Below are 25,734 nucleotides of genomic sequence, written 5' to 3' on the forward strand. Positions count from 1 at the left end.
TGGATCTAGGGAGAGCTTAGTACTTAAGCGGTCTTAATAACTCACCTTCTCTTCTCTGGAATCCTACTTGGTGCATAGTATCTATTCACTTTAGCCAACGAGGACTTGTTAACGGGCCAAGGTAAGTAATAAACCCATAATTAAGAGAAAGTACCGAAATACCCCCGATTTGTAAAATTACCGAAGTACCCCCTGCTTGTAAAGTTATCGAAATATCCTAGATTTGTAAAATTACTGAAACACCCTCGATTATAAAATTATTGAAATGCCCTCGATTTGTAAAATTACCGAAATACCCTCGATTTGTGAAATTACCGAAACACCCTCGATTTTTAAAATTGCTGAAACACCCTCAATTTGTAAAATTACCAAAATACACTCAATTTGTAAAATTACTGAAATACCCTTAATTTGTAAAATTATTAAAATACCCTTGTAGTGTAAAATTACCGAAATACCCTTGTAGTGTAAAATGACCGACATACCCCTGTAGGGTAAAATAATTGTTTTGCCCTTGAGGGTAAATGACCGACTTAGACTTCGAATTTGACTGATTTGATTATGAATGTATGACTGCATTTTAATTGACTTGACTGTGGTTGTATGACTGATATACTCTTAATATATGTTTAAAAGACTATTATTGAGTATGGCCATTCTACATACAGTGTGATGATTGAGCATGACATACACAACATATTGCATGGGTTGGGAATGATGGAACGGAGGAAGTATATGAGGATCGCATGGTTGCTTGATGATCGTGGATCCACCGATAGCTATTATGTAACACCCCGTACTCGAGACCGTCGCCGGGGTCGGACACGAGGGGTTAACAGACTTCGTTCACTTAATTTCACTGTTCATAAAAAAAATTTTCCAGACAACTGGCTAACTGTGTCACTGTCACCTTAAAAATTATATATTGAGGTCTACAACTCGAAAATCAGTTTCGTGATTTTTCCCTAAAACTAGACTCATAATCCATCTACAAATATTTTTCTAGAATTTTTGGTCGGGCCAATTAGTACAGTTTATTAGTTAAAGTCTCCCCTGTTTCAGGGTGTGACTACATTGACCTTCATGCATTACGACCTGGATATATCCCTGTACAGGGCTTCAATACTGATGCCGTTTGTTTCTATAGAAACTAGACTCAAAAAGGAATCTATACATATATGGCATGACTTCTAAATGTCTCGGGTTAATTTATAATGAATTTCCAAAGTTGGAACAGGGAATCCATAAACTGTTCTGGCCCTGTTTCACGAAAACCTAAATATCTCTTAACATACAACTCATATGACCGTTTCGTTTCTTTCATATGAAAGTAGATTCATCAAGGTTCATTTACATAATTTATTTACTATTTAATTAAATTCCTACTATTTTAGTGATTTTTCACATCCACATCGCTGCTTCTTTGTCAAGATCGCCTTTAAGGTAGACTTTACCTATTTCATAGTTTCCATGATTCAATTAGCCCTTTTGCATACATAACACAAAGTATAATCATGATTAACCATTCCAATGGCTAATCGTTTCCAAACATTTCCATACCTCTTAGTGATCAACATACAAACGATTATAGTACTATGCTAAAAACGTATAAAGCCATTTTCGCATGGCTATCCAAAGTTTTACATACCAAAGTTCAAACAAACATAATAGCCTATACATGCCGAAATGTTCTCTTAGACCAACTAAGAAGAAGATACCAAAAAGTTGCAAGCTGGTGTGATGACTTCGATGACGGTCCCGAATACGCAAAAAGTCGAGTCCAAGAAACCTAAAATGGGTGACAAGCAAACACCGAATGAGTATATAACTCGATGAAGTCATAAGCATTACACTACCATCCATTAATAAAATTTTCATAAGAGGAAACAACGAAATGAGGCTAAGTACTCCATCCATACCGAACTATGCCATAGTTTCTTAGACCTTACGATTCAATCTCATTCCAAGTCCTACATTGACATTTCATACGCTATTCAATAGGATAATTGAGGCATTTCCATACATCATTTTATTTTCGTTACAATCATACAACTAAACGAACTTTCACCTATTCCACGATGAACCTTATGTACGTGACTTCAATTATAATCATCACGTAGGTTCAAAACTTACCACGCTCAACTCCATATATAAACATAGCACCTATTAGCCATGAACTCAAGGTACTTACCTTTTCCATTGTTAAATCGATTCGGAAAGGTCGCACCCTTAATATAAATAATTGATAGAAAATATATATATATATATTTATATAGTGGGTTAGCACACATAGTGCTTAATAATCAACCACGCACACTTAGTGCCATGTACTTTAAACTTGCACACTTAGTGCCATGCATTTCAAGCCCGCACACTTAGTGCCATTCTCTCAACCGTGAACACTTATTGTCCGCACACTTAGTGCCGAAAACCAGCCACTATATACGCTTCACTTCCTTTTTTCATTCAACAATTTCATCTCTACATACATATACATTTGTATACATTTCACCTCATTAAACAGAATTGCATAGGGATTACGATCATTTAAATCAATACCAACTGTATGCATAATGACTTACCTTGTGTTGGGTAAAATAATTCCAAGTCGGCTACTCGATGACCTTCGATTTCCCCTTGTTGGACACCTCTCCTTTAGGATCTTGAGCTTAAACAAATAAATTAACTCATTCAACCGCTTTGCTACATATATTGGTATTCACATTTTAATGATTTTATGACATACGGAACGGCATAGTAAAATTTTTATCTTGCTACCTTATGTTCTTAGCTATTCAGCTAATAACCATATGCTATCGCCCTACTATCAATAATCCAATCACATATGCATCTATATATATATATGGCCGAATGTACAAAGCTTAGACTCATCATCACCTATGCTCTTAATTTGATGGCCGAATATGCATACATATATATATATATATAATATCAACTATACTATCATCTTTAATTCACCTAAACACAAAATTTCATCTCATGAACAATTGACTGAATTTTTCCTAATCTAGCATGGCTTCACATATATTTGTAACATCCTATAAATCCACATATATCACATTTCTACATAAATTTTCTTTTACTTTTCCTCTACTTCCATTCACAACATCAAAAGCACCATACACATGTATCATTACAAAGCTTCACACTTAGCATGCAAATGACATCAACACAAATCCACCTTAGCGAAACTTAACTCATCTTCATGCCTCATCACCACAACATCAAACATCAAACATCAACCAAGAAGACAACACCCATGGCGAATATCATCCCCATCTCATAGCAAAGATTTAAACCATGGGCTAGGTAGAACTCAAACTAACAACTAAAAACATGCATGAATCTCATGGACAACATCAAACATACCTTAGTCTAGCAATCTCCATGGCTGATTTTCTCAAGCTCTTCCCCCTTCTTCTTAGAACATTCGGTCAAGCCAACAAAATATGAAAGGATGGACACTTTTTTTCTTTTCTTTGTTTTCATCATATTCCTTTTCATTATTTATTTTTTCTAACATAACCACTAACTAAACATGTTTGCAACATGTTTCCATTCATAACATGGCGGCCACTATGCTTAAATTTTGGGTAAATTGACATGCAAACCCAACATTTTCACAACATGCATTTATAGGCCACCTTACATTTGCCTAGCACATTTTAAATTTTCTCACATAAGTCCTATTTGATAAAATTCACTTACAATTAACAAAATCCAAACATGAAATTTTCACACATGCATATGTACATATAATGAGCATCAACTATGATGGTTAATTATTTTTATGACTCGGTTTAGTGGTCCCGAAACCACTTTCCGACTAGGGTCAATTTAGAGTCTGTCACAACTCTCCCCACTTAAGAAATTTTCGTCCCGAAAATCTTACCAGTAAATAGGTTTGGGTATCGTTCTTTCATAGAGTTCTCAGGTTCTCAAGTAGCTTCTTCCATTCTGTGTTTGAGCCATAACACTTTCACAAACGGAACCCTTTTGTTTCGCAACTCTTTCACTTCACGAGCTAGGATACGGATCGGTTCTTCTTCATAACTCATATCGGCTTGAATTTCAATCTCAGAGGGGTTTATTACATGCGAAGGATCGGATCGGTAACGTCGAAGCATCGAAACATGAAAAACGTTGTGGATCCTTTCGAGTTCAGGAGGTAAAAGCAACCTATATGCAATTGGGCCAACTCGTTCGGAGATCTCATACGGCCCAATGAATCTCGGACTCAATTTGCCCTTACGGCCAAATCTGAGTATCTTTTTCCAAGGTGATACCTTGAGAAACACTTTGTCTCCCACCTAATACTCAATATCTCTTCGTTTTAAATCCGCGTACGACTTCTGACGATCTGATGCTGCCTTCAGACTCTCACGAATTATACTTACTTTCTGTTCAGCATCTTTAATCAAATCCACTCCGAAAATTTTACTTTCACCGAGCTCGATCCAAAACAATGGCGTACGGCATTTTCGACCGTACAAAGCCTCGTAAGGTGCCATCTTAATACTTGACTGAAAACTATTATTGTAAGCGAATTCAATCAAAGGTAAATATCGTTCCCATGAACCACTAAACTCGAGGATGCAACATCTCAACATATCCTCAAGTATCTGAATTATCCGCTCGGATTGACCATCGGTTTGGGGGTGAAAAGCGGTGCTAAAATGCAACTTGGTACCCAAGGCTTCTTGAAATTTCTTCCAAAATCGTGAGGTGAATCTCGAATCTCTATCCGACACAATAGAAATCGGTACCCCGTGTAATCTCACAATCTGAGAAACATACAATTCAGCTAGTTTATCCAATGAAAAATCCGTACGTACGGGGATAAAATGAGCCGCCTTAGTCAGTCTATCAACAACAACCCAAATCGTATCTTTCTTACTTGTCGACAATGGCAACCCAGACACAAAATCCATCGTGACTCGATCCCATTTCCATTCAGGTATCACGATCGGCTGAAGTAAACCCGTAGGCACTTGATGTTCCGCCTTTACTTGCGACATATTAAACACTTGAAAAAATCGAAATGTCTCGTTTCATACCATGCCACCAAAACGGCGTCTCGGATCGTTGTACATTTCGTACTCCCGGGTGAATCGACATTCGGCTACAATGAGCCTCGTTCGAATCATCGAAATGAGTTCGAATTTCTTGGAACACACAAATGACTTGAACCTCAAACAATCGTCATTATCAATTTGAAACTCGATTCCATATTCGAACACATTCAGCCCGTCTTGCAACCAACTCATCGTCGACTTTACGAGCTTCACGAATTTGATGAATCAATAATGGTTTGGCCTTTAATTGGCTACTAACACATTGTCGGGTAAAACCAGACAAGTGTACATTCATTGCTCGTAAAGCAAGCGGTGATTTACGGCTTAAGGCGTCCGCAACCACATTAGCCTTTCCCGGGTGATAATCAATGACCAGTTCATAATCTTTCAACAACTCAAGCCAACGTCTTTGTCGCAGATTTAAGTCTCTTTGAGTCGTCAAATATTTGAGACTTTTGTGATCCGAAAATACATGGCACTTCTCACCAAATAAGTAATGTCGCCATATTTTCAAGGCGAATACGATGGCGACTAATTCGAGATCATGGGTGGGATAATTTTTCTCATGTGGCTTTAATTGTCTCGGCGCGATAGGCCACAACTCGACCTTCTTGCATCAACATGCAACCTAACCCAAGTAGGGGCGTCACTATAGATGACAAACTCTTTGCACGATTAATTGCACTAAAATTGGGGCTTCATCAAATAAGTTTTCATTGATCAAAACTTTTCGACATTTTCCGTCCATTCGAACTTAATATCTTTTGAAGTAGCCGTCATGGGTGTGGCTATCATCGAGAAACCTTTTACAAACCGTCGGTAGTAACCCATGAGTCCCAAAAACTCGAACCTCGATAATATTTCTCGGAGGCTTCCAATTAAGTATGGCTGAAATTTTGCTCGGGTCAACTCGAATACCGATCTGAGATACCACATGGCCCAAGAAGCTAACCTCTCTTAACCGAACTCACACTTACTGAACTTAGCATATAACTGTTTATCCCGTAAAATTTGCAACACTAATCTCAGGTGCTCAGCATGTTCGGTCTCATCTCTTGAATAGACCAGGATGTCATCAATGAACACAACTACGAACCGGTCCAAATACTGTCTGAAGATCCGATTCATCAAATCCATAAATACCGTAGGGGTATTAGTGAGCCCAAACGGCATCACTAAGAATTCATAGTGGCCGTATCTCGTTCTGAAAGCAGTTTTGGGTATATCCGAATCTCGAATCCGCAACTTATAATAACCCGATCTCAAATCTATCTTTGAAAACACTGAGGCTCCCTTTAGTTGATCAAACAAATCATCAATACGCGGTAACGGATATTTATTCTTTATTGTCACTTTGTTCAGCTGACGATAGTCGATGCACAACCTCATGGTTCCGTCCTTCTTTTTCACAAACAATACTAGTGCACCCCAAGGTGAGAAACTTGGTCCAGCGAAACCTCTATCCGTCAATTCTTGCAACTGAGCTTTCAACTCTTTTAACTCGGTTGGTGCCATATGATACGGAGCTATCGAAATCGGAGTAGTCCCAGGTACAAGCTCAATACCAAACTCTACCTCCCGAATAGGTGGTAAACCCGGTAATTCTTCGGGAAAAACGTCCGGGTATTCACAAACCACCGGCACAGATTCGGGTTTCTTTTCTAACTCTTTGTCATCAAGTACATACGCAAGGTATGCTTCGCACCCCTTTCTTACATATTTTTGAGCCAACATTGATGATATTACAACTGGCAACCCCTTTAAGTCCGTAGACTCAACTCGGATTATCTCGTTATTTGCGCACCTTAAATCAATGGTTTTTCTTTTGCAACTCACCACTACGTCATATACGGTCAACCAGTCCATACCAAGAATAACATCAAATTCATCAAATGGTAAAAGCATCAAATCGGTAGGAAAAGCAGATTCTCGGATCATTAGAGGCATCTCTTACACACTTTGTCAACAAGCGCATATTGACCCAAAGGATTTGACACTCGAATTACGAACTCGATGAGACTCAATAGGCAGAGTCTTACTGGATGCTAAAGTCTCACATACATAAGAATTAGTAGAGCCAGGGTCGATTAATGCAATTACATTAGTGTCAAAAAGAGTGAAAGTACCAGTGATAACATCAGGGGAGGATGCTTCCTCTCGTGCACGGATGGCATATGCCCTAGCAGGAGTACGGGTCTCAGATTGAACAACCGTATCCGAGGCCCCTCTCTGACTACCACCCCTACCTCCTGAAATTCTCGGTGGTCTACCTCTAGCTGTCATTCCACTAGGTCTTGCACCTTGCATCCTATTCTTCTCATCAAGCTCCGTGTAATCTCTAATGAAGTGGTCCTTGAATCGCATCCGTAGCAGGCCCTGTTAGTAGACTTACCCCAACATTCACCTATGTGTCGTCTTCCACATTGGGGGCATTCAGGTTTCTCTTGGCGATTATTGCCCACACTAGCTACTGAAGTAGCTCGGGAGTCCGTCGATGGTCGTGCTCTAATAGAAATTCCCGCAGTCGTCCTCGATTTAATAGTGTCCTCCCTGAACTTCTTTACAGCCGAGAATGGGGCTTTACCCATCGATCTTTTACGATAGTCTCTAGCTTTAAATTCAGCCTTCTTCTTCTCCTTTCCAAGTTCTTCCGCCTTGCAGGCTCGTTCAACTAGTGTTACGAATTCTTTTATCTCCAAAATACTGACTAGTAGCTTTAAATCTTCATTCAATCCTTCTTCAAATCTCTTGCACATAGCAAACTCATCAGCCACACACTCCCGGGCATACCGACTGAGTCTTACGAACTCATGTTCGTATTCAGATACTGTCATACGGCCTTGCTTGAGTTCCAAGAATTCCTTACGCTTTTGATCGATGAGCCGTTGACTAATATATTTCTTTCGAAATTTCGCTTGGAAGAAATCCCAAGTAACTCGTTCGTTTGGGACTATGGAAATCAAGGTCCTCCACCAATAGTAGGCTGAGTCTCGCAACAAGGATATAGCACACTTTAGACATTCATCAGGTGTGCATGACAGTCCATCGAACACCCGAATGGTGTTATCAAGCGAACTTCGGCCCTTTCGGCATCATCGGTAACTATGGCCTTGAACTCCTCGGCTCCGCTTCCTAATCAAGTCCACGGTGGTTTACTCGACCTCACGGGATCGATGGCGATGGCATTGCGGGCTCTTGGGGTGGATTATTCAAATTCGGGAATGGTTGGACAACCGGAATGGTTCGAGCATATTCGCGACCCACTCATTCATCATGGTGAAGAAGGCTTGTTTTGCCCCCTCATCCTGATTATTTGCAGATGACTGAGGTTCAACAGGCGGTGTCCCTTGCGCAGGAGCAGCCGCTACACTTTCAACGTCATCCGCTAAGGGTCTCTCTACCCCGGGTTCCATTTGCTAATCAAAGCGAAATTTTAACCGTCAAGTCATCACATTATTAAGCACTAACATTAAGGCATGTATAGCTAGACTCATACGCGCTATGGTAGTCCTAGAACCGACTAAACCATAGCTCTGATACCAATAAAATTGAAACACCCCATTCCCGAGACCGTCGTCGGGGTCGGACACGAGGGGTTAACAGACTTCGTTCACTTAATTTCACCGTTCATAAAAAACATTTTCCAGACAGCTGGCTAACTGTGTCACTGTCACCTTAAAAATCATATCTTGAGTTCTACAACTCGAAAATCAGTTTCGTGATTTTTCCCTGAAACTAGTCTCATATATCCATCTAAAAATATTTTTCTAGAATTTTTGGTTGGGCCAATTAGTACAGTTTATTAGTTAAAGTCTCCCCTGTTCCAGGGTGCGACTACACTGACCTTCATGCATTACGACCTGGATATCTCCCTGTACAGGGCTTCATTACTGATTCCATTTATTTCTATAGAAACTAGACTCAAAAAGGAATCTATACATATATGGCATGACTTCTAAATGTCTCGGGTTAATTTATAATGAATTTCCAAAGTTAGAACAGGGAATCCAAAAAAAAGTTCTGCCCCTGTTTCACGAAAACCTAAATATCTCTTAACATAGAACTCATATGACCGTTTCGTTTCTTCCATATGAAATTAGATTCATCAAGGTTCATTTACATAATTTATTCACTATTTAATTCAATTCCTACTATTTTTAGTGATTTTTCACATCCACATCGCTGCTGCTGTCAGCATCTGCCTTTAAGGTAGACTTTACCTATTTCATAGTTTCCATGATTCAATTAGCCCTTTTTGCATACATAACACAAAGTATAATCATGATTAACCATTCCAATGGCTAATCGTTTCCAAACATTTCCATACCTCTTAGTGATCAACATACAAACGATTATAGTACTATGCTAAAAACGTATATAAGCCATTTTCGCATGGCTATCCAAAGTTTTACATACCAAAGTTCAAACAAACATAATAGCCTATACATGCCGAAATGTTCTCTTAGACCAAATAAGAAGAAGATACCAAAAAGTTGCAAGCTGGTGTGATGACTTCGATGACGGTCCCGAATACGCAAAAAGTCGAGTCCAAGAAACCTAAAATGGGTGACAAGCAAACACCGAATGAGTATATAACTTAGTAAGTCATAAGCATTACACTACCATCCATTAATAAAATTTTCACAAGAGGAAACAACGAAATGAGGCTAAGTACTCCATCCATACCGAACTATGCCATAGTTTCTTAGACCTTACGATTCAATCTCATTCCAAGTCCTACATTGACATTTCATACACTATTCAATAGGATAATTGAGGCATTTCCATACATCATTTTATTTTCGTTACAATCATACAACTAAACGAACTTTCACCTATTCCACGATGAACCTTATGTACGTGACTTCAATTATAATCATCACGTAGGTTCAAAACTTACCACGCTCAACTCCATATATAAACATAGCACCTATTAGCCATGAACTCAAGGTACTTACCTTTTCCGCTGTTCGAAATCGATTCGGAAAGGTCGCACCCTTAATATAAATAATTGATAGAAAATATATATATATATTTATATAGTGGGTTAGCACACATAGTGCTTAATAATCAACCACGCACACTTAGTGCCATGTACTTTAAACTTGCACACTTAGTGCCATGCATTTCAAGCCCGCACACTTAGTGCCATTCTCTCAACCGTGAACACTTATTGTCCGCACACTTAGTGCGAAAACCAGCCACTATATCGTTTCACTTCCTTTTACATTCGACAATTTCATCTCTACATACATATACATTTGTATACATTTCACCTCATTAAATGTAATTGCATAGGTATTACGATCATTTAAATCAATGCCAACTATATGCTTAATGACTTACCTTGTGTTGGGTAAAATAATTCCAAGTCGGCTACTCGATGACCTTCGATTTCCCCTTGTTGGACGCCTCTCCTTTAGGATCTTGAGCTTAAACAAATAAATTAACTCATTCAACCGCTTTGCTACATATATTGGTATTCACATTTTAATGATTTTATGACATACGGAACGGCATGGTAAAATTTTTATCTTGCTACCTTATGCTCTTAGCTATTCGGCTAATAACCATATGCTATCGCCCTACTATCAATAATCCAATCACATATGCATCTATATATATATATGGCCGAATGTACAAAGCTTAGACTCATCATCACCTATGCTCTTAATTTGATGGCCGAATGTGCATACATATATATATATAATATCAACTATACTATCATCTTTAATTCACGTAAACACAAAATTTCATCTCATGAACACTTGACTGAATTTTTCCTAATCTAGCATGGCTTCACATATATTTGTAACGTCCTATAAATCCACATATATCACATTTCTACATAAATTTTCTTTTACTTTTCCTCTACTTCCATTCACAACATCAAAAGCACCATACACATGTATCATTACAAAGCTTCACACTTAGCATGCAAATGACATCAACACAAATCCACCTTAGCGAAACTTAACTCATCTTCATGCCTCATCACCACAACATCAAACATCAAACATCAACCAAGAAGACAACACCCATGGCCGAATATCATCCCCATCTCATAGCAAAGATTTAAACCATGGGCTAGGTAGAACTCAAACTAACAACTAAAACATGCATGAATCTCATGGACAACATCAAACATACCTTAGTCTAGCAATCTCCCATGGCTGATTTTCTCAAGCTCTTCCCCCCTTCTTCTTAGAACATTCGCCAAGCCAACAAAATATGAAAGGATGGACACTTTTTTTTCTTTTCTTTGTTTTCATCATATTCCTTTTCATTATTTATTCTTTCTAACATAACCACTAACTAAACATGTTTGCAACATGTTTCCATTCATAGCATCGCCACCACTATGCTTAAATTTTGGGTAAATTGACATGCAAACCCAAAGCATTTTCAAAACATGCATTTATAGGCCACCTTACATTTGCCTAGCACATTTCTAAATTTTCTCACATAAGTCCTATTTGATAAAATTCACTTACAATTAACAAAATCCAAACATGAAATTTTCACACATGCATATGTACATATAATGAGCATCAACTATGACGGTTAATTATTTTTATGACTCGGTTTAGTGGTCCCGAAACCACTTTCTGACTAGGGTCAATTTAGGGCTGTCACATATTAAGTCTAATATTTGATTAGTAGCTTGCTGCAATAAAGATAGTACTGCAACCGGGCTACCATTGATGTGTATCGAATGGGTGGGTCAATATTTATATCCCCACATGATATGTACTGGAGGACGGAGTTGGTGGGTAGCGGTTGGATTATTGGGGTGGGTTGCACAACATTGCATGTATGATATTATTGTGATATTATTGTGATGTGGGCTTCGGCCCAACTGAGGCTAAGATGGGCTAGACCCAATTGATTCTGTTATGGGCTATGACCCAAATGATATTGTAACGGGCTTTGGCCCACTTATGCTCTGAATGGACTGTACTGTTATTGTAATGGGCTCTGGCCCAGACTGATTCTGAATTCTGTCTATTTACTAACTGTTACTCTAGTAAGGGGATTACACACTAAGTTTTTGTAAACTCACCTCGTTTAGTAATTGTGCAGGTAATCCCCAGCGTTAGGTGGATCGGTGTCGCAGAGGGACTTGGAGACGACCACACAACTACATATGTTTTTCTATTTCGTTTATTTAGTTAAGCACTTTGGTTTTTGATTTGGGTTGTATTAAGGTCGCTTTAGTTTCTTAACTTTTTATTTGGGAAATTTATTTAGTATGCTTAATATCTGTTAGAAGTAGGGCATGGATTTCCAAAACAACAACTGGTTTCAAAATATCACGTTTTCGCAACTGTTTAAAAGTAAGCTTCCGCAACAAGTAAGGTTGTAAGGGAATTAACATTTCACAAGTTTTAAAATGGCCAGAGGTTTTGAGTAGTAAGAAGGGTTTTCAATGAGAACATGGTTTTCAAAAAAAACTGCAATGTGACACGCCAGATTCAGGTCTAACTTCTAGACCAGGTTTGGGGTGTTTCATTTAGTGGTATCAGAGCCAAGTTGTAAAACTCGACTGTGGAATGGGTTTTAAAATTGGATTTCTGAAAGAATTGTTTCAAATTGGTTTGAAAAGATTTGAAGTATTTGAAATGTTTTTCTAAATATTTTCCTGAAAGTGTAGTAACCGAGTCTCCGGCGCCAAATTCGTAAGTTTTCTGTTAGACTGTACTTAAAGTTAGATTTTGTATTTATTCAATGTATGTTCTGGAAATTAGATTTTTTTTTAAGTTAACAACAGTACTATGATGGATTCCGAAGGCAAACAAGTTCACGAGGAGTTGCCCGTCTCCCTAGAACATGGGTGGTTCAAGAAACTGTAGTCAAGGTAAGCCTGCCAACTTCAGGTAACAATAACCCGGAGGTTGGTATGGAGGCACTGACCCGGTTGGTAAGGGAAATGCAGGAAGAAGTGTTCAAGGCAAGAATTAAGGCATATGGTGAAACACTTCAGGCTAAGCGCTTGGAGTGCAGCACGAAGAGGGATAGTCCTCTGAAGCAGGAGCCTCGTTCTGTGAAAGGCGTTAAGACACGCCCAAATTTTTTGACTTGCGAGTGTTGCAAAAGGCGCCATCTAGGCGAATGCTAGAGGAAGTCAAGAGCGTGCCTCAGATGCAGGTCTAAAGAGCATTAGGTTCGGGATTGTACAGTTCCTTTTAAGTCAGGTGTATTTTGTTGAATATGATGTTTGAATATAGAAATTGTATGCATCTATGGTAAATATCTGTTTGCTTCTATGGTTAGATGTTTAGTTAGGTGTGAGAGGTTTTGAGATTAAGCTAAAAGTGTATTAGTGTAGTTTGGAACTAGAGTGCGCAACGGGAGTATAGTGGTGTTGATTGAGCTAAGTGCTTGTTCAGATAGTTAGAAATTTTGATGACAAAATTTCTTTAAGGGGGTAGAATTGTAACACCCCAAATTTGGGCCTAGAAGTATTGGGACTTGAGTGTGGGTCAGTAAGGAGGTTGTGTATAAGCATTTAATTGTGCAAGGAAATGACACAATTAAATGTCTACTTTGGTGGTTTATGGCCCTAAGAAGTGTTGGAGAAATCTTGGGTTCAAACTTGGGCTTTAGCAAAAATTTTGGTTTTAAGTGAATAAAACCTTGGGTACTTGGATGAAGGCCTTTTAAATTATTGTGGTAAATAAGTGACATAAGAAAGCATGTGGTCTAGTGGTTGTGGCGTCATTAAGGTTGCAAGGGAGCCTGGGTTCAAGTCTTGGCTCTTGCAATTTATTTTGGTATTTCTTTTAAAGGAATCTGGACGTTAGCACATATGCCTTATAATTAATTGAGGATAAAATATGACACAGAAATAACCTGTGGTAGAGTGGCAAGGTGGCGTGTTGTGTAACTGTGAGGTCTAAGGTTCAAGTCTTAGGATACGCAATGGGGTATTTATTTTGCTATTTGAGCTATGTAGGAGGTGGAGTTGGACTGGAACTCTATGGTTGAAGTGCTCATAAAAAAATAAGGAATTTTCCTAATGGTTGAAAGTAATCCCACATCGGGAAGCTAACATGGGAATTGGTAAGAAGCTGGCTTTAAATAGAGCGAACCAGATGAGTTGGTGAAAAAGAAAAAGGAGATTAAGACCCAATGCAGGATGTGCCAAGGTTGGTGATCGTAGACTTCAACGCTTTCTCATAAACAGGTGTGTATTCATGCCCTTCTTTGTTAGAAACCGGCAAAAGCTGAAAGCCGCCACGAGCGTTCTCGTGTACTGGGGCTGTTCTGGGCCTCAATGGGCTGAATGGGCCCGATAGGCCCGTGGGCCTATTTGTGTAAATCTAACTGTTAGGTGCGAAGTAGTTGGGCCTAATGGGCCATATGAATGTGATTGGGCCTAATGGGCCATGTGAACGAGATTGGGCCTAAAGGGGCCGAATGAATAATTATGGATCTGTTAGTATTTAGTAAAGGGGTTGTGGACCTAGTTTTTGGTAACTACTCAAGCAGACATAAAACTTAAATAATTAATTAATCATGACCGTGGACGAGCCATAAGGTTAAGGTGTGGCAATGGTTATATGAATGTCTAGGATTGGATTTAGGGAGAGCTTGGTACTTAAGCAGTCTTAATGACTTACCTCCTCTTCTCTGGAATCCTACCTGGTGCATAGTATCTGTTCACTTTAGCCAACGAGGACTTGTTAACGGGCCAAGGTAAGTAATAAACCCATAATAAAGAGAAATTACCGAAATACCCTCAGTTTGTAAAATATTGAAGTACCCTCGGTTTGTAAAATTACCGAAATACCCCGATTTGTAAAATTACTGAAAAACCCTCGATTTGTAAAATTACCGAAACACCCTCGATTGTGAAATTACTAAAATACACTCAATTTGTAAAATTACCAAATAGAAACACCCCCGATTTGTAAAATTATCAAAATACCCTTGTAATGTAAAATTATCGAAATACCCTTGTAGTGTAAAATGACCGACATACCCCTGTAGGGTAAAATAACTGTTTTTCCCTTGAGGGTAAATGACTGACTTAGACTTCGAATTCGACTAATTTGATTATGAATGTATGACTGCATTTTAATTGACTTGACTGCTGTTGTATGACTGATATGCTCTTAATATATGTTTAAAGGACTGTTACTGAGTATGGCCATTCTGCATACACATGTGATGATTGAGCATGACATACACGACTTATTGCATGGGTTGGGAATTATGGAACGGAAGAAGTATATGAGGATCGCATGGTTGCTTGATGACTGTGGATCCACCTATGGCTATTAAGCCTAATATTTGATTAGCAACTTGCTGTAATAAAGGTAGTACCGCAACCAAGCTACCATTGATGTGTATCGGATGGGTGGGTCGATATTTATATCCCTACATGATGTGTACCGGGGGATAGAGGTGGTGTGTAGCGATTGGATTATTGGGGTAGGTTGCACAGCATTGCATGTTTGATATTATTGTGATATTATTATGATGTGGGCTTCGGCCCAACTGAGGCTAAGATGGGCTAGGCCCAATTGATTCTGTTATGGGCTGTGACCCAAATGATATTGTAACGGGCTTTGGCCCACGTATGCTCTGAATCGGATCGTCTTCATTCTCGTAATAGGCTCCGCCCGCATCGATTCTAAATTCGCCTATTTATGATCATTACTCTAGTAAGGGGATTACACACTGAGTGTTTGTAAACTCACCTCGTTTATTAACTGTGCAGGTAATCCCCAGATTAGGTGGATCGGTGTCGCATAGGGACTCAGAGGCGACCACACAACTACATATGTTTTTCTATTTCGTTTATTTAGTTAAGCACTTTGGTTTTTGATTTGGGTTGTATTAAGGCCTCTTTATTTTCTTAACTTTTTATTTGGGAAATTTATTTAGTATGGTTAATATCTGTTAGAAGTAGGGCATGGATTTCCAAAACAACAACTGGTTTCAAAATATCACATTTTCGCAACTGTTTAAAAGTAAGCTTCCGCAGCAAGTAAGGTTTTAAGGGAATTAACGTTTCACAAGTTTTAAAATGGCCAGAGGTTTTGAGTAGTAAAAAGGGTTTTCAATGAGAACATGGTTTTCGAAAAACACTTCAATGTGACATGCCATGTTCGGGCCTAACTTCTAGTCCGAGTTTGCGGTGTTACAGTAAGACCATGTCCGGGACATGGCGTCGGCACCTTACCCTATGCTTGAGGCTTATTGAATATCCTGTAGTATTCTAAATGGTTCAACGGGAAATTTACGATTTATATCAGAATAAGAGAGGTTATGACCATGATGTGAGTGATACAGGTACTTTCATTAAATTCATGAAATACGTGCTCAATTTATGTTGTATGATTAGCAATGAATGAAAATGAGTAAGCTATGTGTATGATCATGTTGAAAGGGTACAGGTATGTACTAAAAATTCATGAGTGATGAGCTCGATGTATATTGGACTTTTGGTAAGAATGTAAATGAGTAAGTCAAACCTATGAGAAAGACTTTGTGGCGACCTTGTAAATATTACGTCGATACCCATGGTGTATAATTATGTGGTAAATTTGATGGATGATTATGTGTGAAGCTTTTAGGTCAAATTAAATTAGGACATGATTTGTTTATCCCTTCAACTTGTGGCCTAATGAATATGAAAATAGAAATTGATTGGCATGAAACTATATTTAAAGATAATTATGAAAGTGTAAAATTAGCATTGAAACAGTTTTGGAAAGCAGCAGTAGTCTGAATTTTAAAATCCACTAAAAATTGTAGAAATTGAATTAGAGGCTGAATAAAATATGAAATTAAAGCTTATTGAGTCTAGTTTCATATAGAAGAAATAGTGTAAGTAAAAAAAGTTCATATTATGAGATATTTGAATTGTTGTGAGATAGAGTCAAAATGATTTTGAAATCCCCTATGTTATGAAATATGTGCATGATGAATGTTTTGTAACCAATCTAAATGGTCATGGCCATAAATTAAATGTGTAATATGGAAATAAAGATGTGAAGGATTAAGGGTAACTTAAAGGCTTGGAAAATAGCCTAAGTGTTGGCCACACGGGCTGAGACACGGCCGTGTGTCTCAACTGTTAGGGGAACACGGCCTAAGCACACGGGTGTGTGGCTTGGCCGTGTGGTCCAAATTATTCGCTGACGTCATAGTCAGGGAGTTACATCGCCTAAGGACACGTACGTGTTAAATGCACATGGGCATGTCCTTGTGTTCACACAGGCATGTGACCTTATGTCATTGAAATTTTTTCTAAGTTTTCCCAAAACTTTCTAAGGTTCTTAGTTTAGTCCCTAACTACTTTCAATGCATATTTAGGGCTTCGTAGGCCCATGTATGGGACATTATGCTTGTGCATGAATGGTTTTGATACGAATGAAATTTTGTAGCCTGATTTTTGCATGTTTGTGAACAATTAAGTCCGGTAATGCCTCATACCCTATTCTGACATCGGACACGGGTAAAGGGTGTTACATGCACCACCTCCAATGTATTTTTTGGGCCTCGTAGGCTCGTTTTAAGGAAGATATGAATGTATGTGAAAATTTTTAAATTTGAAAAAAAAATTATGTCTCGATTTTGTATGCTTGCTTATGTTTAAGTCCGGTAATGCCTCATACCCTGTTCCGGCGTCAAATATGGGTAAGGGGTGTTACATGGTGCACTTAGATTGCACCTATTTGACATCAGTTCCCATTGACTGCATCTCAATTCTATCCAACCATTGACCACATGCATTGTGGTCATTTGAGTTGACCCTATCTTGGGGTATTTGTAAATAAGGAGGTTGATAATTAGTATTTTTAACTTGATTTAAATTATTACATGCTCTTTGATTTCCCCCATATCAAATTTGGGTGATATCTCCAGTCTAGATTATATGTATTCGAATAAGGGTTTCCACCCCTATTCCCAATGTACGTTACATCTTCAGCAAAGTTGTTGATATAATGGAAGAGCGGTTTGTCTCCTTTATGCATAGACAGTGTCGTAGAAACTGATTTGATACAGTTGAGTCTATCCACTAACTGTTGATACTTATCATCCTCTTGGATAGCTTTTACCGTAGTGGGTTTCTGACCATATGTGAATCATTTAATTGGCCACTACTAGGAGTTAGTGCCATATTCTCGATGATCTCGTACACATCCTCATACGTTCTATTCATAAGTGCTTCTACTGCTGCTCCGTTTAATCCAAATCATGCATTTGCATCCAACCTATTATAAAACACCTGCAGTCGCATCCACTCAGGAAATCTGTAGTGCGGGCATTTTTGAATCTACATTTTAAACAGTTCCCATGCCTCATAGAAACTTTCTCCCTCCATCTGTCTAAAAACAAAAATCTCTCTTCTTAGTTGCATTACTTTGTTGATTAGGAAAAACTTCTAGAAGAACTTTCCAGTGAGTTCATCCCATGTCGTGATAGACCTAGGTGCCTACGAGTCTAACCAGAAAAAAGCATTATCAATCAAGGAGAAGGGGAACAACTGAAGATGAATAGCGTCATCAGTGACCATGTTATACTTAAAAGTATCATAGAGTTGAAGGAACCATTTTTAATGTTGATTAGGGACTTCTATTATAGTGCCCCTAATTTGGAGATTATTCTAAATCATTTGAATCATAGTCGGTCTTATCAGGAAACTATTAGCTGTAATTATCAGCCTTGTGGTACTTTCTTGAACCATATCCAAACTTGGTAAGGCATAATCCCTTAAAGTTCTTTCATTCTGAGCCATATGAATGTTTGCAGGAAGTTGTGGTGCTGGTGGGTTTCCTAGGGTGTTATCGTTAGTGTCGTCAAATAGTGGATTTTCACGGGGTACTTTACCTACAACAGGTGGTGGTGGATCTTGCACTTGCTACTACTGCTATTGCTGATGAAGATTTCTTTGTATTATTCTCTCTCGATCTGTGGCTACTACAATAGGCGTGCACCTACTGCGAGTCATACACTAAATCCAGAAAGAGGAGATTAATAACAATAAATGGAATAGAATCGTATCTATAACCTACAAATTTCTTAATTATTCCTTTAAAGTACGAAAATTAAAATTAACCTAGTGGCGTTACCTCTCCAGCAACGGCGCCAACAACTTAACCACCTACGAACGTACTTACATCCACAATGTGAATACTGCACAAAAATATAGAATTACGAGGTGGTATCCGCAAGTATACGGGTCTAATTGTAATATAGTTTTACAATAGACTGTGTGAGTAATCTGAGGATTGTACCCAAGGAAGGCAGCTGCTAGATCGATTCTAGCCTAAACACTTAATGATCTAATTAATACTTTAAATTCAATGATAGTACGAAGAATATAAAATAAAAGATTATTGGGGTTTTTATAATAATAAAACTAAAACAACATAAAAAGATCAAATTCAAGAGACTAATAAGGAAGAATAAATCAAATCTGATTATAGGGGACTAGTTCACTCTAGTAATCTCCATCAACTGTCACTTCGAGTTCCTTGTCAATAAAATAGTCACTACCTTTGTAGGATTTTTCAATCTTCCTCTAACTTAACGAGTTACTAAGAACGACTCATCATTCGACCTCACAGTCCAAACTAGTGGGGTTAAGGTTTTCCCAAATGGGCAATACCAAATTTGGGTTAATTCCCACCTTGACTTCCCGACACTGTCAGGCCTTGGGTTTATTTCATATTCTCCCTTTCCCAAACAACTGATGTACTGAGTAACCCTACAAAATAGTTAACAGATCATACCTCCACTCACTAATCCCTTATAAAAGGATTAGTTCCTCATGGCGTTCATAAACAATATAAAATTGATGCAAAGAGAAAGCATGCTAATTAAATTGACAAGATAGAGTAAATGAAAGAGCCTGATTGTATTGATATTAATCGTAAATCCACAGAGTTGAATGATTCCACAATCTAGATCTCTTGAAAGAAAACAACGAACAAATAAACTAAACTCTAGAAACCTAAGAAAGAAAAAAAAACTAAATCTAAATTAAGAAACTAGGTTGATGAAAAAGTGTCTTTAACTTGTACCAAGGAAGACTATTTATAGCCTTCAGGTGGCCGTCGTCCTTAATTCTAGGTCAGTTGACATTCCTGAGCTTTAAATTTGATTGTACAGGCCAAAGCGCCCCTGCTTCATTTTTAATTTATGTATTAGAGTCAATGTCGCGACACACTAGGACCTATGTCGCGACAAGCAACCAGTATGCTCCTTTGTAGCCATCCACAGGGTATGTCACGACACCCTCAGTCCGTGTCACAACATCGAAGGTAGACTTGAATTTTCTTTATTCTATTCCCTATGTTGTGACATCAGACCTCATGTGTTCGACATAGCATCTAATATCAACCTAAAATGCCTTCTAATGGTCCCCTACATACTTACAAAGTACATTAGCTCTCCTTTAGGCCTCATTCGGCCCTTAAGGTGAATAAAAGACTCAATTTGCACATTTTATTGCATGTAAGTAAAATTAAAGAAACTTAACTAAAATGTAATGAAAATGCTTGTATTCAGGCTCCTTAAGTGTGAACACTAGTTTAATCTACTACATTAAATTACGACAGTTTAATAGTCTGGCCAGGGCTTAGTATTCCTATACTCTCGAGGCCGCAACATATGTAGGAGCTCGGAACCAATACCTATATTCTCAAGTTCGCAACATATGTTGGAGCTTAGAACCTATTCCTGTATTTTGGATTTTGCAACATATGCAGAAGCTCGGAACCTGGGCAAAACTCATAACCTCATATATGAGGCTTTTGTTATTTTCATCGAGATTTTACCTCGCATTATACCATTTCGCAACAATCCAATTCAATTTAATGCCATTCTCAATTTGGGTACTAATTGGCAGCCAATTCAAATTGCTAATAAAACATTAATGAAAATACAAATAAAACTTAACAAAAAATTACACATATTTATATCGTATGAACTTACCTGACAAAACGAAACTACTTTAGATAATAGGGACTATTCGACAGTTTTCCCTTTTATGCCTAACTCAACAATATCATGCAATGGCTGAATTTCAAACTTTCCTAAGCCTTCCTTCCATGGTATTTTTTGGTGGGAGAAAGCAAGAAACATGAAAATGATGTTTTTTGTTTTGTTTTTTTAATTAATATTATTTTATTTTTACTTAAGTTTAATTATTATAATTTTAACATTATTTTAACTTAAAATTCACCATTTACCATCCATTAACAATAGTTATAGCATGTTTTTCACTTAAAACCATCCACTTATTCATTTAGGCCCATTTAATCCATAAAAACGAATAACGATTAATTTTTATAGTTTTTACAATTTAATCCTTTTTCCTTAATTAACTATTCAAACATTAAAATATCCGAACCAAAATTAAACACACATATAAAAAATCCAAAAAATTTTAGTGAAAATATTTACGGGCTCAGGTTATGGAAACAAGGTCACAATACCTCATTTTCCAAAATCACTTGACTTTTAGTACAAATCACTTATACTTTAATCAGCTTTCCAATTAACAAAGTTTATCAAATAAAAATTCACTATATCATTGGATTTGACTCATAAATATTAAATAATAATATTTATGGACCCACTTATTGAAATTAGGAATCTGAAATCACTATTTTTGACACCATTAAAAAACTGGCTATTACAACTCTCCCCTATAGAAATTTTGTTCTCAAATTTTTTTGCTTGCGGATAGATTCGGGTAATGTGATCTCATAGATTTTTTGTTTTCCCACATAGGTTATTTAATATCATGTCAGAGCCATAAAACATTCACTAATGGTGCTCATTAAATTCCATAGTTGTTCTATTACAAACCTAAAATTTCGACCATTTTTTTCCAAATATAACAAGTTAGGTTGTATTTCTATCTTGTCAAAAGTAATCAAGTAAGAGGAATCTTACTTATACCATTGTATCATTATTATGAATCTTTTCGAGCTTTGAGGGTAATACTAATATGTAAACTACAAGACTAATTCTCTCAAAAATTTCATACGACTAAACAATTCTTGAACTAAGTGACCACCTTTAGATGTACTAACGTTCGAGTGTAAATACTGAAATAAAATATAGATATTCGAGGCGGTATCCACATGTATACGCATCTAGTTGTAATATAGTTTTACAAAGGAGTGGGTAAATACTCCAAGGATCATACTGAATGGAGGCGAACACTAGACCAATTTTAACCTAAACACTAAAAGATCTAATTAGTACTTTGATTCAGTTGTAGTACGAAGAATATAAAATAAAGGATTTTTTGGGTTTTTATAATGATAAATAAATAAATCAACATAAAAAGAAAAAAATCAATAGATTAAAAATGAAGAATATATCAAATATGATTATGGAGGACTAACTCACTTCGAAAATCTCCATCAACTGTCACTTCGAGTTCCTCGTCAATCATGTAACAGTCCGGTTTAGACCCTAGTTGGAATAGTGGTTTTAGGACCACAAAGTCTAGTCAAAAAAAATATTTAATATTATTTTCTGTGTTTAAAATATGTGAATTAACATGTGTGAAAATTTCATATGAAAATTTGATAAATTGTGTGCTTAATTTGATAAAAGGACCTAATCGCGTAAAATGTAAAAGTGACCTTATATTTGTTAAAGTGCTTATTTGACATGTCTTTGTAATTGAAAGGTCCTTATGTTGATATTTGACCATTGTAAGCTTGAGTGGACAATTATGGCCTTTTATATTAAAGTTATAAATGTTTATTATTAAGGGCAAATTTGGTATTTGGTAATTAAAGCCATATTAATAAAAATAAAAAGCATGAAATTAGCCATTTGTTCATGCTATTGCCGAAAATATAAAAGGAAAAGAAAAGAAAATACAATCTAGGTTCGGCTACTTATTTTGGTGATTAAGGTAAGGTTTTTAATCCGTTTTCGATAATTTTTACATTTTTGTGATCGTTGCTTAGTATACTATCAAGCCTATATCTCAATTTTTGATTTTGTTGATGATTTTGAGTTGACCCATTGATGAAATTATAAGTTTTGTGAAGTTATTTTTTGGTAAATGAAAGATATGTTTTGGGTAAACATATTTTGTATTTGAATTTTTGATGAATTTGAGTAATTTGGACTAAATTGTGAAATTTGTAAATTGAGGGACTAAAATGTGAAATAAATGAAATATATGGACTTGTATGAACACTATGAGAATTCGGCTAAGCATGTGTACAAAGAAATTTTGTGTATTTTGTAATTTTTTTAAATTAAGGACTAAATTGTTAAAATATGAAAAATATGGGGGCTAATTTGTAAAATGGCCTAAATGTGTATTTGTGGATTGATTTGAATGATTTGGTGAATAAAAGAGTTAAATTTGAATTTATATAGATCAAGAATTAAAGAAAACGGAATTAGATCGGAGAAAGTGGAAAATCGTCGAGTAGCCGATTCCGTCTATCCAAATCCATACAAGCTAAGTAGATATACAAATAAATGTGTTTTAAATTGAAATATTACTGTTAATATGATATTGAACATTGATGAATGGTTATAAGAGTTGAGCATGAGACCTCCGAGAAAGTATCGACAAAGTTCCAACATCCAAAAAGCCCTGTACGAACCTTAGGAATAGTTAGGATACATATGTCATGACATAGGATCTGATTTGGGTTCTCGTGTAAGACACATCTGGGACATTGGCATCGACTTATGATTTACGTGTAAGACCATGTTTGGGACATCGGCATCATATTTGATTTGATGTAAGACCCTGTTTGGGACAATGGCATCGATATTTGATTACATGCAAAACCACGTCTGGGACATTGGTATTGTATGAGCTTTTTGAGCTATCCGCGTATCTTTATGATTTCAAACGGTTCAAAGGGTATTCCAATAAAATAGATGACTATGTGAATTTGTATTCGAATCAAGTACGTTTGAATTGTATACTATGTTTGAGAATGAAACGTAAATATATGTGCCTTGGTGAATATATGATATGAGTATGAGTTGCTATGAGAATGAGTTATGATATGTATCTGTGTATCATGTTCGAATGAAATATAAGAGATATATGGCTATGTGAATGTATTTTACCTTAAATTATATGAATAAATTGATGTTATTTGTTAAGTTTATTTGTATATGGCTTATTAAGCTTTTGAAATTTATTTTGTATGTGTTTGCTTTGTTTTATAGATATCATAGCTATCGGGAGCTTAGAGATCATTGAGGATCATCATCACACTATCAAACTCTATTTTGGTACATTTTGAAAGTGTAAATATTGGAGTATGGCATGTATAGGCTAGAAGTACTTTGATTATGTTTTGTGATGTATATATCTAGCCATGTGATTTGGCTTGATTATAGTTGTGTATATGAATGAGTGCTTGGTATGAAATATGTGATGCAATATGAACAATATGATGTGCTTTGAATGGCTTAGTGAAATAGTCAATTTGGTAAGGTTTTGGCATGTGAATGAATGAGGTGAATTGGGGTTATGAAACATATGATTTAATATGATTTTGGCTTATGATTTAATATGATTGAGTATAGTTTATAAGCTTGAATTTGGTTGATAATAACATGGCATGAATGATGTATGTTTTGGTATTGAAATTGGCTGAAATTATAGTGCAAATGTGCTTGGTTTGATGCTTGTAAGATTGACCCAAATGGGGTGGAAAATTGGCTTTTCAAATGGCCTTTTTTGTCCACACGGGCAGAGATACAGGCGTGTGTCTCAGCCGTGTGCTACACACAGTCATGTTGCATGGCCGTGTGTCCCCTAGGGTACCGTACGATTTTAAGTTAGTCTTAAGCATGGCCAAGGCACACGGGCGTGTGGCTAGCCTGTGACCCAAGTCAGTTTCGACCACGGCCAAGGCACACGGGCATGTTTTGTGGCCGTGTGATTAAGTCAGTATGTATGCTCTGATTTGGCACGGTCTAGACACACGGGCGTGTCTAATGCTGTGTGAGGCACATGGCATGTTCACACCGGCGTGTGACCTCTGTAACTTAGAAAATTTGTTTAAGTTTTGAAAAATTTTGTATGTGTTCGGTTTGGTCCTAATCCTTTTCTAAAGCATGTTTAAGGTCTCGATGACCTATGTAAGGGACTTTCTATTGATATTTCACCTTTGATGATATGATGTTTGTGAAATGAATGCTAAATGTTCTGATATGTCTGGCAACACCTTTAACACTAGTCCGGCAACGGGTACGAGTTAGGGGTGTTACATTTGGTTGGTATCAGAGCTACAATTTAGTCAATTCTAGGACTAACGTAGCCTATGTGAGTCTAGCTATACATGTCATATTTATGAACTGCGATAGTGTGATGAATCCTAATAATGAAAATGTGTTTTTATATAGCAAATGGATCCCAAATGAGCCGTAGCTGACGATGTCGAGAGCAATGCGCCTGCTCCCGCGCAAGGGACAGCGCCATCTGACTCTAGACCGTTTACGAGTAGCCATGATGGAGAGGTTAGACAAGCCTTTTATCAAATGATGAATGATTGGTTTAGCCAGTATATTAGAACTAATTCGGCTGTTCAACAACCCCCAACCCCAGTCAATCCTCCGCAAGTCCCTACTATGCCACAAGTTAATCCGAATCAATTGAATAAGCCTCCAA

General features: G+C 37.2%; 1 non-coding gene across 1 annotated transcript; it reads left to right on the top strand.

Annotated features, from left to right (window-relative positions):
* The first annotated feature begins 18,361 nt into the window (after positions 1–18,361).
* Positions 18,362–18,468, top strand: LOC128292014 (small nucleolar RNA R71). The gene has a single exon (XR_008281998.1). It is a non-coding gene; the product is annotated as a small nucleolar RNA R71 (small nucleolar RNA).
* Positions 18,469–25,734: the final 7,266 nt, after the last annotated feature.

The sequence above is a fragment of the Gossypium arboreum genome, chromosome 4 (assembly GCF_025698485.1).
Source record: "Gossypium arboreum isolate Shixiya-1 chromosome 4, ASM2569848v2, whole genome shotgun sequence".
Lineage (NCBI taxonomy): Eukaryota > Viridiplantae > Streptophyta > Magnoliopsida > Malvales > Malvaceae > Gossypium > Gossypium arboreum.